This window comes from Epargyreus clarus, unplaced genomic scaffold (genome assembly GCF_041222505.1).
Source record: "Epargyreus clarus isolate Ecla_fem2 unplaced genomic scaffold, WU_Ecla_fem_2.2 ptg000019l, whole genome shotgun sequence".
In the NCBI taxonomy this organism is placed as follows: Eukaryota; Metazoa; Arthropoda; class Insecta; order Lepidoptera; family Hesperiidae; genus Epargyreus; species Epargyreus clarus.
In genome coordinates this window covers 11,236,408-11,254,485 of record NW_027332227.1, presented here as the reverse complement: position 1 = coordinate 11,254,485, position 18,078 = coordinate 11,236,408, and the positions used below count along the sequence as shown (strand labels likewise).

Genomic DNA, 18,078 nt, shown 5'->3' with positions numbered 1-18,078 from the left:
GTTATTGAATGCGCGCGATCATATCGGCGACGTGACACCAGCCACTCTCCCTCAGTGACATATTCCCGCGCTCCGCTGCTCTGCGCCGACAGGTAAGTTCTCATAAAACTTTTCTCTCGTCAAGTGGAAAAAATATTCATGAAATGTGACATTGTACTATGTAATTGGCATGTCATACAAGTAGAAGCGAGAACTTGTGTAGGGAGTTTTTATTGACGTGAAAGTTAGGGAAGTCAGGATTTTGGGGAATAATTTAGAGAAAACCAGTCAATAGAATATTGATAGTTTTTTAAATAGTATACCTGAAGAGAAAAAAAGAGTGACTAATTTTCGTAATTTAGTTTCAGTAACATAACATATCATAATGTTTTAAGAACGACAACACCGCGTGCATATTTTATTATTAACTGAAATTTACAGCTCAATAACGAACGTACAACCTCAATTTTTAATGTCCTAAATACCAATCGTGCTTATGTTAATTTTACCTATGTTAAATCATTTCAGTAAATTAAATTTAAATTGAATGTTATATTATTTTAATTTAAATGTTATATAATACTTACTAAATCTCGTCACGATATTATTATTTTAATTAATTATAAAAATCTACGACGAATACGTAGAACATTTTTATTTTAATTTTAATTTTAAGAAGTATCAATAAAGACTTATAAATATCAATATGGTGATCATTCTGTTTCCCTTTTATTTTAATAAAAATATTTTTTAATTCTAATGTTTCCTATTAAAAAGTGAACTCCAAAAGTGAAAGTCCAATGACAGAAAAATAAGTGACTCAAATACTTTTTCTCCAAAATTTATTTAAAAGATTTATGTAACATTTCTTTCTTACCAGCAGTAATTGCCAATATTTATTGTTAAAGTACAATATTATATCAATAAGTATGACGACTATTTATTTAACATTAATTTGAATACCTGTAGAATTGTTGCCTCAATTAACATAAACACGAGTTATATTGTGCGGAGTTCAACAATTCGGCGGCGAAACTTTGGTTAAGCGGAAACTTAAGAATAACTAACCAAGGAGCTATTACACAAATAGCCGATTGTTAGATATTGGCTGCCAACTAAGTATATTTATGTAATCGAGGAAATTAATATCGAATTTCGCACTAGCCCGATCGTCTTCAATTAATGAAATCAATTTCGCTGAAACGTCGTGGAAGTGGTATTCCTGGGGACTTTGTTTGAAACCAAACTTAAATAGCAATTTACTTTGAGATGTCCTGATATTCACATTCTATTAATAGCTTGATGCTATTTTCATTGGCTTCCGTTATTTTTATGGGACAATAAAGAGATAATAAGTTAATTAAAAATATGTATTTACTTTTTGTAAAATGACTTTAATCATTATAAACTCTGTCTTAGCGTTTTATCGTTATTTGAACTTTTATTGGTAATTTGTAATTTTGTATGCGTATATAAAATGAACAAATAAAAACTACTAAAAAGAACATAAATTCTGTAACTTAGTTGTACATGCGGAACCAATTATAAGATCGCTAAAGTTGGCTTATAGCTAAAATTTTTACGAGTGAATGAAGATCAGCTGCCCGGAATATATAGAGTTCGGATAACGCAAGACAAAATATTACGAAACAGACCTTGTACTGAGAAAACTTATTGAGACATCGAGATTTATGCGCACATAACCATAAGACGTGGCTGGAGGAATTTTTCTCTCGAAATATTCTGTAATATTTTAGTTCGTTTTTGAGCTAAATTCTGAAAAGTGTTTTAAATCATGTAGTACAGATTAATTATATTAGTTCAAAGCTTCAAAAATGATTAATATTTTCAAAAACATTTTTTACTCCGAAAATGGACGCCACCGACACTTTAATTGTACAGTTATATTTAAAATTGTTTTAACTTATTTTGTATAATTACTAATGATACGCCAATAAAATTTGGGGAAGGTTAGAACTAACATGACGTCATAACATTAACGTGATTGACAAACTGTTATGTGACACTACATCGTTTAGAGGGATAAGAATGAAACAGTTAAAGTCATTATAGCCGTATAACTTTTATTGTTAGAGATGTGTTACAAAAGATATTACTGTTAAAGTAATATTTTTGTAGTCTTTCGTAACACATATTTAGATTGTAGAGTTTTTTTTAAGTAATAAATATTGTTTTTATTCATTTCTAATTTAAATAGCATTGTTTGAGGTTTAAACACTAAAATTACTAAGCTAAGTATGAAAACTTCATTTAGTTTTGATAGCATGGCCTATGTACTAAAGTGATCAGCACACCTGTTAGGTAACGGTTCTACGTTGGCTATCTCACTAGGATAATATTATATCAAAGTGAATTAGATTTACATTCTGTATCTTATTGCTCATGTACTTGTCCTTCAATCTGTTTGATACCTTTGCTTATTACTTAGTCTACTATATTTCAGACACCTTTGAGCAATGCTTTCATATTTCAAATGTACTGTATGTCTAATATCCAATTGATTTGTAGAGCGCTACTTAGGGCATTTGAAGAGATGAAACGTCTCTGTACTTGTGACGATTAAAGACACTTTCTAGTTTACATATTAGTATTAGATTTAGCCTGGTAATATGAATTTCTCCCCAATAGTTTCCGATTCCTCCTTCCTTTCTTTAAAATTGTTTTTTTTTCGGCAATATATAATTCACATTTTAATCCAATGAATATTGCCTCTTTTGGTTAGTCTGATACATTATTGTATCGCTTACAACAAAATGATGATGTTTCATATAATAAAATTATTGAAATATATGAAATGAACCTAAAACTAATATATTATGACATCATATAATATCATCAACGAGTTTATTGTTACGAGTTTATGAGTTAAAATACACATGTTATATTAAAAAAATACTTTTTTCCACTGTGCATAAAATGCTTAATGTCTGTGACGATACATTATCATCGTTCTCAAATAGCTGTACGCGTGTATAGTGCTTACGTCGTTTGGAAGGACAAAAATGGCTTGCGTTATGGGTCTCCCTACTGACATAGTTCGTTCCCCTTCGTTGTTGAGCGAGGCAGCATTTCTATGGGAGTAGATACGTATAAATGTAACAGGGTTGGGGTTTTGCAATTTTGCCGAAGTAACGACTTTAGTGTTATATCAGAATATCTAGAGTTTTTATTAATTGTGTAAATTGATGCAAAATATATTAACGATCTGTTTGCCTACAATTTTACAATTGTTAGTACGCGGTTTCTAAATTAAATGCATTTTAGATAGAAAATGATGATAACTTTTATATCAACTACATATTTCATCCCTGTCAAGTCTGTCTAAGCTACAGTAAATTTGCTTGCGTCCATTACGCACGCTACGATGAAGGCTTGCTACGAGCCTACGCCGTAGCACTCCGTAGCTTAGAATTTAAAAGCCATCAAATTAATTATCGCGGCGAATAAGCTTATTATTTAAAAGTATAGTTATAAAAAAAAGGTATCCAGCACTTACATTTTTTTTTCGTTAAATCAGAAAATATTTTGAGCAGATACAGTATTAAATATTTATAAAATTATTGCGCTTTGTGCAATTAAAATGTCTAACATCAACTTTTGGTAACTTCACCATAATTTTACAACCATTCTTCTTCAAACACATTGATGATGATGATTGATGGTGAACAATTTTGAGGTCAATTACCAATATGTGCTACCGATATTGGTAGTAGATTGTTGCAAAGTAGTTTTTAATCCTAACTTAAAAGCATAAATTTCCGCAAAGTAAAGACTGGTCCAATTAACTGTCAAATAAGCTCTTGAGAATAGGGTGAACGTTGTTCCCTCTTCCCCTAAATCTCAGACCTACAGATTTCAGTCATATGCAAGTCGTTTTGTAATTACGAGGTAACACTCGCCAGGCACTCGTCCACTCATTGTTAATTGTCTCACTTTGAAATTGCTCTCTACGGACCAATTATCCTTCATATCCGCTTTGGCTTTGTATTGTGACTCGTATGTTAATTCTTGGGTAATTAGAAGCGCTTACAGCTCATACAAGAATCGTCTTTATTTAAATGTCGGAATTTGAACGACATCTCTATAAAGTAGCTATATAGGGGCTTGTGGCAAATGGGAAGTAAATTAGATTGTCTGCAGAGTTTTTTTTTATCAATTTTTAACATTATTTCTGAATTTTCAGTACATTCTAATGATTTTCCGATAAGGGAAAAATCATTGACTTTTTAACAGATCTGAAAACGTTTAGGCTACAAGTCCACACGATAATTTAGTCCCAAGCCTACGGCGTAGCTTGCGCCGTAGCGCATGGCTCAATAACATCAAGTTAGTTTTCGTCGGTGATTTAGTCCTATTCAGAAAAGTTCCTGCAGTTTTATAAAGGAGTGCAGCGAAAGTTTATTTCATTCCTATTTGGACGATCGCATGAGTAGCTGCTTAAATTTGAAGCAATTGTGTTGGAGTGGGCGAAGTTTAAATATTTTCCTGACTTACAAACCTATTTTCGTAGATTACGTTCCTGCGACGCACTAATAGATCTTACATTTCGATTACTATCTCAAATATAGCAATATCGAAGGCTATTTTTTATTTTAGATGCCCTATCAAGAAGCAAATCCAGACCCTTTTGCGCTCTGCGCAAGGCAACGATAAGCAACTTACTATTATTAAAATGTTATAATAGAAAACACAGCAACTTTCATTAGCATTATTACGGTTTATATGTCATAACATATTACTGTACAATGTACTGGTACAATGTTATTATTTACACAAAGTGTATCAGTTTGGAAGGCCCCAACTCCCAAACAATATTAGGTTTATGAGGCGCAAAATCTTAATGACTGTGGGACAAACTATGGAAATTTACTGCGAGTATATGTCTATAAGATAGTGATAGCCTAGTGGTTAGAAAATCGGACTCTGATTCGTGGGGTTCGATGTTTAAGACCCAGGCAGGCATCATTGATTTCTCCCATTATATGCGTATAAAAATATTGTTATTTGCTTGCCTGAGAATTCCTAAAAAAGTTCTCAAAGGTGTAAGTCACGTAATTTGCACTTAAAATTTTTTATTAATTCATAATTATAGTAAAGGTCAATGTTATGGAATAATAGTGCTTAAGAAAGAGAGTTAAAAGTCAAAATGACTTCAATTGCATTAATAAATATTGTTCACTATGAATAAGGTAGAAGAGTTAAAGACAGTATTACAATAATTCTTCAAACAACAAAGCATACGGCAGCTTATTAAAGGAAGACGGAATAAGGTATTGTGCGGGTCTGCGATTAGACGAACAGTGCCAGACAAATTAAATCCGCAGCACCTCTGAACAATAATTTCACTCAAACATTCGAAGCTTTGCTTATCACTTTACGATGTTCTAGAAAATTGGCATTGTGTCTAAAATAAGTAAGTTATAATAATAAAGGGTTAGAATTCTCAATTTTATTAAATACAAAGCAGTAAGTATTTTAATTCAAGTACAAAGTGGTATAAAAAGCGAACTTAACGCTTCAGTCACATTAATCTAAGAGATAATGTATCTATGTAGCTGAAGCTTCTCAGCTGAAGCTTTTGGTTTAATAAATTTAGCGTACAATTTATATTCACTTTTATATTATTATGTGGTACTACGTTTCATTACTTTAATTTTTCAGTCCCAGACACTATTCATAGATTGTCGTTTGTCACGGTAATACAGGTATTCTGTTTGATTTATCTCACAGCTGACAAATGTTCTGATTTCAAGGCGACCATTTGCGGTAATGCTGGCTCTTAATATTATGACATCAACCACGGTCCCGCACCCATTTGTAAGTCCTGTCATGTGAAGTTTATGTAAACGTTCGCAATATTTTATTACAACGATGTCTTAAACTACAATGAGTAGAATATCAATATATTGCTATAAATGCGATATCAAAGGGCTTATACTCGTATATCTACAAAAATGTAGAATAAAAAATAATGTTTAACTACATTTTTTGAGAAAAGAAACAATTTCCTAATCCATTACTAAATGATGGAAAACTTTATTATATTCCGTAATGAATAAGACTTTTTTGGTTCTGTGCAGCCAATAATATAACAATATTAATATTTTGCTGATTTACATATTTCCAAAATTACCTGACTTCATCTTTTATAGCGAGGAATGGACAATTTTCTACACTAACTACCTGCCTGGCGTCTCTCAACTTCCGCGATAAGAAAATGTCTCGTTTAATTTTCACTTTAATATTTTGCTGTTAATGTTTAACTTAATAAATATTACCCATAAAACCTATTCCGAAGGAAAGAGTATTTTTATCATCTTAGATTTTTCTTTATCCCGTGATGTGATGTATCAATTGACGTGACAACGTCTTAAATTAGGTTGCGGCTGGGAGTCACTTATGAAAAAGTGTAACGCCCGGTAACGTTACGATGAGTCACCGAACGAGAGAGAGGCCCGCCGAATGCCTTGCGTCTCTCTCCCACTCAACTATGATCGGTCTGCCGCGCGCGCAGCACTAGAGAATTAGGCGCATTGAATCGGCGCATGCTTGTGTCTCTGTCTTTGTCTTTCTCGAACGTTCTTGGCGTTGGAAAAACAAGAAAGCGTCACAATACAAGTTCACACGTGTGGTTAAAGTATCGTCAGCTGTGTCTGTAGTGAAAATATGGAGTGCTTAGATTCGTCATTTATCATTTACAACAACTACAACAATAAAGGTAAATAATTGTACACTGATATTTCATTATCGTAAACTATGATTGATTGATTAATTGTTAGATTGACACAAAAGTTGAGAAACTGAGTTTATAGGTTATGTCATACTATTGATAAATGTTGATAGTGTTAAGTAAATTATTAGTTTAAAATTAATTAATTAATTAATTATTATTTTACAAATTTCTTTTGAAAAATGCAACCATTCCATCAGTATTTTCATATGACGTTGTCACGTTCAACTATCGTCAGTAAACCGACTTTACAGACAACCGATTTTTTTTTAAATATTTTATTAAAAGCAAATAACATCAATGCAAGTGACAATATTAATACAAAAAATACATACAGACGAACACAGAACATTCTCCTATTCAAAGTTGGTTTTAAAAAACGTCAGTCAATTACGTAGATAGCCGTCAAATACCAATTACATGAGAGTTTTCATGTTTCATAGCGAACATTAAGAAGGGAGTCCGTCCTTTGCATTGGGCCGTTTAAATACTTCTGACGGAGTTGATGGGCAAGTAGATTGCAGTGTCGTGGTATTTCCACTAATTGCAATAGCGACATTAAAGTTCGTTTCAAACCTATCCGTTTTAATTGCACAGTTTCCATTTCATTTCGAGTACTTATATAAAATGACAATAACGAATTAACATTTCTACAGGCATAATGTATGCAGTTTACTAAACATTAAAGAGTTGTATCTTGTCGATAATAAAATGAGTTTTATGGAGAAATTATGCGTTTTTGCCCCCGACTGGACGGCCGTAAACTTATTTTACTGTTTTAATGACCTCCGGGCGCGGATCTCATTGCATCGGAGCATGCATTTAAAAAGCTTCTACACGAATGACTCTAGCATAACAAAGATGCTACCGCTATTAAGAACGGCTTTTGATAAGCAAAACACATTTATGTTAACGATAGTGTACCGTTGCAAAGTCTGTATAAAGTTTAACATTATACAAAACTATTAAAACTTCTGTATGATGTATTCTACGAACTGTTTTGCTATCTACATTACAGTTATGATAAAGTTTGTTATTTAATAGATATTTGTGTTGTAAAATTTCATTCATATTATGATGTTAACTGATTTGTTATAACAAAAGTATTTTCCAATAACTAATTCGCTAGACTCGTCAGACAGTTTGAAGCAAATATGAAACTTGATTAATCAATTGAGTGTCATATCACATACATTACTAGAAATGTTAACAATATTAAATCGTGAACATGATAAAGGGTATAAGAAAAATGTTTTTAACAAAAATGGTTGTCAGCAGAAATAATCGTACTTTGTAAAAAATTACGCCAACAAAATGATACTAGAGAGAATAAGATCTTAAACGGAGCATTCCATTATAGTGCAATGTCTAGTTCGATGGTGGAGATGTCTATTTGTCGGGCAATCCGAAATCTCATTTGCGTCGCTTTGCATTACGTGAAGCCAAATAAACTTGCAGTGCTAGAAATGGCATTAATTGTTTTCGGTTACGTATGTCTACATAATTTTAGAGATGACTGAATGATTACCAACAATGCTTATTAATCGTTAATATATGGCATATTATGAGTACGATCAAATAATACATGAAGAGAATATAATCATTTTTATTTCGAAGTATTTTTATTATGTTACCAGTTATATAAATATTAAAATATCGTTAGTTACCTATATGGCTGACTAAATGCAGTGTTATAGGAAACTGGAAACATTCCCTTATTATCAACTATGAGTGAATAGTTATTACCTAATTAATGTATTGGTATTAAATAATATTCAAGGATTGGCAGACTATTATCATTATAATGTTTAATCAACTAAGTAATGCAAATATCCAATAAAAAAAACTATAACAGCATCAACTCTTTAAACATTACCCTCATAACTGGGGCACCGTTACAACCATTGAGAAAACATTACACAATTGTGAATACTGGTAATGTTTGAACGTGACAATGGCACATCTTGTTGTGTGTACGACTTGTCTATCGGATGTTATTGTGAGGCGTGTGATCGATTTGCGGCGGGCCGCAACGCCCGCACGCGGCTGCGGCCGCCAACTTGACGTGTCATTCCGACTTGATGGGTAACACGTAGCACCTCTATTATATACGTACGTATAATGAATCTCCGTTTTAAATCTTAAATGTTCAGCTTTATTAGATATCACTTTTGAACTTACAATTTAAACTAACTACCGGATTTTATTGAATACGCTCTTTATTTTTATACGAGTTGCCTAGAAGACATTGCTTTTAAAAACAGCCGTTTATTGACTGTGTGAGTTATTTGTGTTTACTTTGTTGTATTGTATTATTTTTGTGTTTTCGTATCTTTTAACGAATTCAAAATATATTTTTAAAATGTGACATACAATGTTACAAGTGCACGAATTTAATAGTAATTACCAAAGGAAAGTAACAATGAATCAAATAAAATAAATGCCAGAAGACTTTCGTTACATGGAAAATAATATTCGCTGCTAATTAATGTGGCATGTTATTGTACTAATTATTTACTTAATAAATATCTTATACAAGAAGATAAAATTCAATAAACGTTTCATTTATTATTTGCTTCGTTTATTAATAATTGATTTATTTTATATCACAATAATGATCAAAGAGAACTTCTTTGAGAAAAGAGAGAGAGAGGATTTGTACTACATTTAAAATTAATAGGGAAGTTTGTTTTCGTATTTAGGTGGTAGTCTGATTATACCCGAACAAGTTTGTGTGAAACAAAGCAATATTTTAGATTTATGTTAAGTGGATAGCAGTCGTTTGTATAAAGTTGCGAACAACTCGTGTCTTGTACAAATCCTGAAAGTAATTAGCAAGCGGACAGGCGGCGGATGTACAAAGCGGCACGATACACAGCGGTTACTGAGAATACATTACCGTAAACATTTTCTAGCTAACTAAGAAGTTTTGCACAGTTTTTCTTTAAAGGAGAAAATTAAAATAGAAAGTAACGCATTTTTAAAGGTACAAGTAGCGAATTTATTGGAATAATAAATTAAAATAATATTACTATTTTTCATAACATATAACAGTTAAAGCTGTAGTTGTAAGTTAAATTAATTGACCGACGTACAATGTTATAATAACATAAAGATATTTATAAATGATAATTTTAATTTGATTAAACTTAGTTGTAATTAATTTTAGCTTCAATTGATTTTGTTGTAGTTCGTAAATACGTAATTACACATTGTAATGCACAAAATATGCAAGAAGAAACGGGAAAAATAATCATATTCATGTCGATTAGTATATTTTCGTCCATAAAAATTCTCGTTGATTTGTTACGAGTGTTTAATAAAAGCCCGTGACGTGACTCGTCGGAAATTTTAAGGCCTATCGGCTTTCCGTTTGTGACAACGGTTTTTTGTCTTAGTTATTCGAGAATCCTTTGTATCTTAAATTCGTTAATTGACTTTAATTTGTGTGTGAAATAAATTTAAAATTAGTTAATTAAAGCACAATGAAAACTTCAAATGTGCGTATAAGTAACATGTGTCTCAATATCATACAAAAGGCAAAGTACTGAAATAATAACTATAATTAATTGACGAGGCGCCATTAATTCATTCCAGATAAAATCATTATAAAAAATAATTATAATTACTTAATTATTCTGTTTTTTTATTCTATGGTATACCCTATACTGTATAAGCCTATACGAATAAAGTAGCACCGGCAAGTTAATTCATTAAATCAAGTCAGGGTTTGCAAAACAAAGCAACCTGGGGTTGGAACCAGAGCTAAATAATTACGGTAAGCAGTAAGTATATTTTCGGCCGCTGTCAGCCAAACTTCGGTGTAACACTACAGTGACAGAGCTGAGAACTTGTTGGATTAAGTAACATTACTGCAAATTGTTAAAACAAGTAAAAAGTACTAAGAGTAATAGCAGTAGTGTGTTGCAACAATAAGAATATTCTGTCGTCGTCTATCCACTAACATACCACTGCTGGGCATGGGTGTCCTTTCTGTCACAGTCCATCATTCGGACAAAGTGTAAATTGTAAAATTTCACACAACTTTAACAAAACTTAATTTCAGAAATTTTCATTAATTTTCAGATATACACGAGCATTAGTTTAAAATGATAATTTTGCTAAAATTAACATAACTTAGTTTATCGTGAAAACTACTAACAATATTATCGTGTTCCGGTATTTAATACACAGAGAAAGTAAATCAAACCCAAGGGATTGTCCTTGCAAATAAATATTAATTAAAAGGGTCATCTGGTGAAGAGGGTGCCGGCTAACACCCTGCTGACAGCGGCTCGGAACAACTTACGAAATAGTGGAACAAATTTAACTTAACTTATAATTTTCACGTTCATCTTCTAGTACTCGCGTGTGTTTGAACCATCATCGGGCTTTCAAATCTAAAGTAGGTCGTACCTATTTATTTTAACCGTAAACTTTTCAATTATAGCTCAAAGTATTGCCGAGTCAGGTGTTAGGTATTTCACCGAACAGACAATGTCTTGAAGAAGTGAAATGATTAGTACATTTTATATTTTGTTGTTATTGTTTTCCATGTTTTGGATTTTCTGTAATTTATTTTAAAGGATATTAAAAAAGTCCTTTTAAAACGTTTATTCGACAGTAAGAACACTAATAATACCGTAGATAGAAATGATGTCGAAATAAATAATTTAATACATGTATATATTATTCAAGTTCTTAAGTGTTTTAAAGTCCTTGAGGAATTTTATTACAAGTTTTATGAAGAACCCAGACAAAATTTAAAGAGATCCTAGCAAAGTAAAACGATAACAAGTGAAGTAAATTGTTACTTTATAAGATTTTCTCTAGTTTTTCGACTATTTACGGTTTGAGGCTTCGTTGGAATTTAGATGGACAAATTGGTATTTCTATGAATTTTTATTATTCGTTTATTCGCTTAGAAGTTTGAATAACCTCGTTTTATATTTCTTTGATATAAGTTGTAAATTTATTAAATCGCTTATTAAATCAATTTTCATATTTACATTTTGTTTTTTATCGAAATCATTTATTGAATTTACGTACTTTGTTTTGTGAAATAGTTCTTAATATATTATTTAAGACTATAGGCAATAACAAATTTTCGAAACTAATTGTTTAGCTACATGTTTAATGATGAAAGAAAATAAGATGAAACCCACAAGCATCATAATCCTCTATAATATTTTTAAGCTATTGCATATTTATCAGTAGAAAAAGTAACCATTTGATGACAACGGATGAATACACAGGGGCCGAATTTAGAACTTCTGTCTTTATTGAAGTTAGCAAATGAGTCCGTTATATTAAGCCGTACACGTGAAATAATTGTTACCTGAGAGATCCCAAAATTATAAAACGGCATTTGATATCTACATCAAAAGCCCATAATTAATTAAAAGCTGCTTAGTATGCTCTCACAAAGTTCACCGTGAAGTTTAAATTTCACGTGACAACTCTTGATAAACGTAGCCGGACGGATTATATTACTCGCTGCAGTGAGAATAATGAAGTATTACGTGACACTGAACGCTGCTAATTAGTGATGATGAATTATAAACGCCTTAAACACAATGTGAATTGTCGTAGGAGTTGAAGTTCTTTGCTTTACTTTGTCTGTTTGACAGGTAAAAGAGCATTATGTAAAGGGGCAAAGGTCATGTACTGCCCCACAAAGGGGACTCAGAAATATATTATAAGAAGACCTAGTTACCTGTGTTTGAAAACTAATTTAATTAAGTATGTGTAGTCCTTTCCCAAGCTCATAATAATATGAACGAAACGAAATCTTATAAAATTCTGATTGTTCGGGTTTCTCATGAAAACGGCTGAATTTATTTCGTTGGAATGTTTTACTATAAAGATTTTTAACTTAAATTTCTTCTAAGTATTTACGTTGTTAAACTCTTTCATTATATTTTGACAAACACAATAATTATATAATGTGAACGGTTGCGCGAAAAAATCATAGAAATTAACCTTCAAATTTATTTTCGTTTTCATCAATAAGCTTAAATTACAACCTTATCTTGTCTTATGATAAACGAATAACAGGAAAATTGACAATCATTGTCTCAACCCACACAATTTATTGGACTGTAATAAAGTAGACAGAACAAAATTAAATATTAATATGTTGCGAAGAGATCGTAAATTGAATTATTAATAAAAACAAAATGTACAAATTTAACAAGTAAAGTGAAAAATATTTTGTCTCTGAAAGAGAAGGCATAAGGCCATGTATGTACATTTGTACAAGACCAAATATGTGAATTAGTTGACTTAACACACTTTTACAGGTGTACGAATTTTCACTCTTGGGTGTACGGGTGTACGGATTTTCACTTTTAGGTATACGGATTTTCTCATGATATTTTCCTTCACTGTAAAAGCAAAGACAATCAATTGAAGGTGGAACCCTTTGTGGTTCGACTCCGGTGGCACCACCGCCACACCTATTTCTGCCTAATAACAGCAGTGTTAGGCGCTGCTGTATTGGTTTGTAGGGTGTGGTAAGGGAGGCATACTTTTCCGAGACATTCCAGCTTAGTCTTCAGGGGTAGCGGCGAATCTGTGGCCGACCTCAGGTAGGAATATCTAATTCTATCTGGGGTTGATTACAGATGGCTATGGGCGGCAGTAGCCCCTTACCATCAGGTGGACTGCATGCTGGTCTACTACTCCTATATTATAAAGAAAATTAACAATACCGACTGCGAAACTAATAAACTAATTTCAAAGAGGTGCGTGTTTCACCCTTAAGACATGAGAGGCCGGATTTTACACTAGGCTATCATTTCCAGTTCAAGTTCCCGTTAACAAAAAAAAAATACAAGAAAAACGGCCTTATTATTACATGCTTTGATTATTTCGTATTTGTACTACAGTTAAAACAGTGCGAGTACTTTTAACACATCATAAAGGCAGAAGTAACGTGTTACCGAGTTTACATTATTTAAAACTGGATTCATGATCAGGGGTTCGTTTCCTGCGCGTCATCCGGCGGACGGCTTGTTACATCTCATGAATAACCCATATTCAAAGGAAAATTAAATTTTTCTATCGCCCGGTCCTTCAACCTACACGGCTACTTCGATTTTACATGAATTACGACAATGGGAGCAGGTGTTGTACTGGACCCTTCGGAACATGAATAACTTGTAAAGTATATTGTTAAATATATTCGTAATGAGTTTCAGTATTGTAGTTTATGCTATTATGTGTCAGAGGGATCGGTATCACTACCATACTTATTTGTAACTTTCATTTTTTTATAATATAGGAGTAGCAGACGAGCATGCAGTCCACCTAATAGTAAGTGGCTACTGCCACCCATGGACATCTGTAATCAACCTCAGATAGGATTAGATATTAGGATTAGATACCTGAGGTCGGCCATAGAGCGCTGCTACCCCTGAGGACTAAGCTGGAACGCCTCGGAAAAGTCTGTCTCCCTTCAAAAGGGAACACAGCAGCGTCTAACACTTCTGTTGTTAGGCAAAAAATAGGTGTAGCGGTGGTTTTTTTTTTTTGTTTGTGCACACCAGACGGTGTGGTGAGCATCAAGCTCACCTGGGCGGAGCCCGACGGGGCACAGCGCTAAGAGGACTCCGGTTGCGTTCCGTTGGAGATCCCGGAGTCCTCTACGCAGCGCCGAGGACGGCCACCGGGTGGGTTTTAGTGCGGTAAGAGTCCCACATAACCCCGTGTCGCTCCCACGGCACCGGGTACCTTTTGAAGGTTTCCCCCTCGTTAACAAAAAAAAAAAAAAGGTGTAGCGGTGGTGCCGCCGGAGTCGAACCACAAAGGGTTCTACCACCTTCAATATTTTCAATATTTGATTTTAGTCAATAGAACTGGCCTACATCCTACATCTAACAACCTAACATATGCGCAGTATGTGTGTTTGCTGTTTTCAATAAAAAACGATTAATGATGACTAGCATAACATATTTCACCTGAATTAAAATTACGGACCTATATTTAGCCGAAAATCCCACATTAAATATCTCGCTTTAATTTTAACTTTCTGCTAAGCGAAACAGTACCCTATTATACTCATAGAACACTATAAAGTCAAAGCGGGCCACGACGGACTATGAATGAAACTAAATTTAAACATTCCGAAACAATGTTTTTTTCTCTAACGACAGTCTACCTCTAGTCTATTTTGGCTAAAAATGTTAGTTAACTAACCAATTTTTAACAAAAAATAGTATAAAGTTAGCAAACTTAAAACAACAGACTTCGTTAAAACTTTCTATCCGATTTTTACAACTGCCCGTTATTTTAACGAGCTACCCGTTCCGGTGTTTCACGGTCGTCAATTTAGTATAAGAAATATTACGGTAACTGGACATTCTGTTTCAGTGATATAGTTTTTAAACGTTCCACAATAACAATTAAGTAAGGGTACCTGGTAAGGGTACTGTACCCTTACCATGAGTTTTTACGTTTTGACAAATGTGACTGTTTTGGTATTTGTTTACGTATTTGCCCATACAAATTCCAATTAGCGCCCCTAGCGGATTGTGTCGGAACTAGGAATTCGTATGTGCCAATACGTAAACAAATACCAAAACAGTCATATTTATCGAAACGTAAAAACTCCTGGTAAGGGTACAGGTAAGATTCTAATTCTATTTTGGGTTAATCACTCTTCGAGGATGACAGTAACCTTTACATTAAATAGAATCGCGTGTCTACTTGGGTAAAAAAAATCTATTGTTCGGTGACACCAAAAAATGATATCTTTGATATCAAAATATGATATGATACGTAATATATGCTTTCCGGTATAACATGATCAAATAGATTATGTAACCATGTCTACGAATATTATTACCCTCATTATATACTTAGGCCGAATGTCTCCGGACTGGTTAAAAATACCGACGCAGCATTTGGTCATTAATTTAAATTTCCTTTTTAAATACGTGGTGCATATTCCAGGTCTTGATAAAATACATGCATATTGATAAGAAATAATCACATCTAAAAGGCTAAATAGTATAAATAAATTGATAAAAATATTTAACTTTAAGTGCTATTGCTAGTATTCAATGTTACGTAACTTCGATATAATAAGTCGAATATTCATTTTGATTTGTATTTGATATTACCACTGATAGCTTAGCGAGAAGAGGTATTCTGCTTAATAGATCTAGGGTTTGATTCTCTGGCATTTAATTATTATCCCGAGGTTTAACAATTATTTCTTAATCGTATTCTATTTAAGTTATCAATTCAGTTAGCTTGATGAACTATGGCCTAAATCATTCTTTTGTTTACAAGTAATGTAACATTTTAACATAATGCGCATAATATGAAAGCACAATGCGAGTGCTAAGAAAACTTAATTCTATTAATATGGTTCACGTTCAACTCACAATTATACACGTGGAATCGCTGTTAACCCTTTGGCAATCGAATTTACTTTAATATTCATGAATATTCAAATAGTGGACGAACGTTTTGCGGCGGACAGCACGATTTAAAACTTTGTTTCCCATACTTCGAGTGTGAACAAACGCAGAAACTAGCACTGGTGTTAATTAAATTCTTGTATACCCAATATTTGAGATGTAGACCCTTATGGTGAGGATTAAATGAAATTAATAGCACTTTCTAGGAGAGGTTATGATTGTTAGTAGTTTACTATTGTTTGAGGCTAAGTTTAAACACAACTCGTAGTCTTATGACAATAGAAATCTATTTCTTAGAATAACCAAACAGATATCAAATACTAATCTTAACATGAGACTAGTTACAGTCGGTATACTTAAGTCTTATTCTAGGGTCTGGCCACAAAATGTGACTTAAACAGACAACTATATAGCACAACTAAGCTATGTGTAGTCGTAAAAGCGGCCAGAGATAATTCTGATTAAAACTTAGGCGATTACTGACAGATAGGGCGAATGTGTGCGGCCGCATAAATTCTACGACGTTGGACGAAGGCTTGCAAAAACTCGAATAATACCGAGAAAAGCAATCGAATACCAATTCTTCATTCGAGATTGAATGAATATTTTAATATTTTAAATAAAATTTTCCACCGATGATTCATTCTTAAGACAATATTAATTTCAATTTGCGTATTTCTTCCTTAAAAATTGTAGGTATAAATTATACAATCTATATATTATTGCATCTTTATTTTAATTTACAAATATTTTAATGTCGTCACTTTATGCAGGTTTGTTAACTTTATTTTCTCTGATCACCTACTTTAAATTGATAGATATTGGATTGTCTTCCGTAAAACTTATCTAAATTTTAGAATGACATATGATCAAGTTAGCGGCATTGCAACCCCTTTACGTCCAAATATACCTATGTACCTACTCCTCTCCTACTCATCTCAATTAGGTATTTATTAGAAACAAATTTGGAAGGTATTAATTAAGCCGCTTTTAGGCAAATACTGAAATACTACTAATGCTTTGGTACATATTCTAAACGAATATTGTGGCAAAGCAAACATCGTGAAACGGAATCCTCCACTCAAATCTGCGACAGAAATTTTCCATATCAAATGAAAGGGGAATCATGTTAGTTGGATATTAAAGCGCTTATGGTAATGTAACTATTCATTTGGGCGGATTTCACAAGTAATATTGCGAATACATTCTCGATTTTTTAAACAAAATTTAAATATAAAACTGAGCTACTGTTTAATGGTCGTAGAAGGTTTTGTGGTTCGACTCCGGAGCCGCCACACCTATTTCTGCGTAATCTGTAATCAACCCCAGATAGGATTAGATATTCCTACCTGAGATCGGCTACAGATGCGCCGCTACCCCTGAGTACTAAGAAGGAACGCCTCGGAAAAGTCTGTCTCCCTTACCAAACCCTTCAAAACGGATCACAGCACCGCCTAACACTGCTGTTATTAGGTAGAAATAGGTGCAAAAATAATCTATCTATCTATCTGCTGAACGCGCTGCTGTCTTCGATTTGATGGATGAGGCATGGGTCACTGTACTAAATGGCGCCCATACACATCTAAAATCAACCTCGAATACGATTACAGTCATACCTGAGGACATACAGATATGCTTTGCTACTCCAGCGGATTAAATTGGAACGCCTCATGTAAGTGTCTTACCTTATTCATTACACCATTACGTTGACGACGACGTTCAAATATTTTTGTCATTAAAATTAATAAATAATTAAGTTCCATTGCTTCATTAAATGCTCATATATAGCTCAACTAACAATTCGTGTATTTATTAGGTAATCGCGTTCTCAATAACAGCTAAAACGATTTAAATGTAAATCGTGTTAAGGGTATTTAGGGTGCGAAGTCTATCTGAGGGCGTCTTTGTCAAAATTCAATT

The 18,078-nt window shown here is 33.1% G+C and overlaps 1 protein-coding gene across 1 annotated transcript in view; it reads left to right on the top strand.

Annotated features, from left to right (window-relative positions):
• Positions 1-18,078, top strand: part of sNPF (short neuropeptide F precursor) — a 52,931-nt gene continuing 34,853 nt past the window's right edge. The window contains exon 1 of the mRNA XM_073083533.1: positions 1-92. The gene's annotated coding sequence lies outside the window, so the exon portion shown is untranslated. The remainder of the gene's footprint in view (positions 93-18,078) is intronic.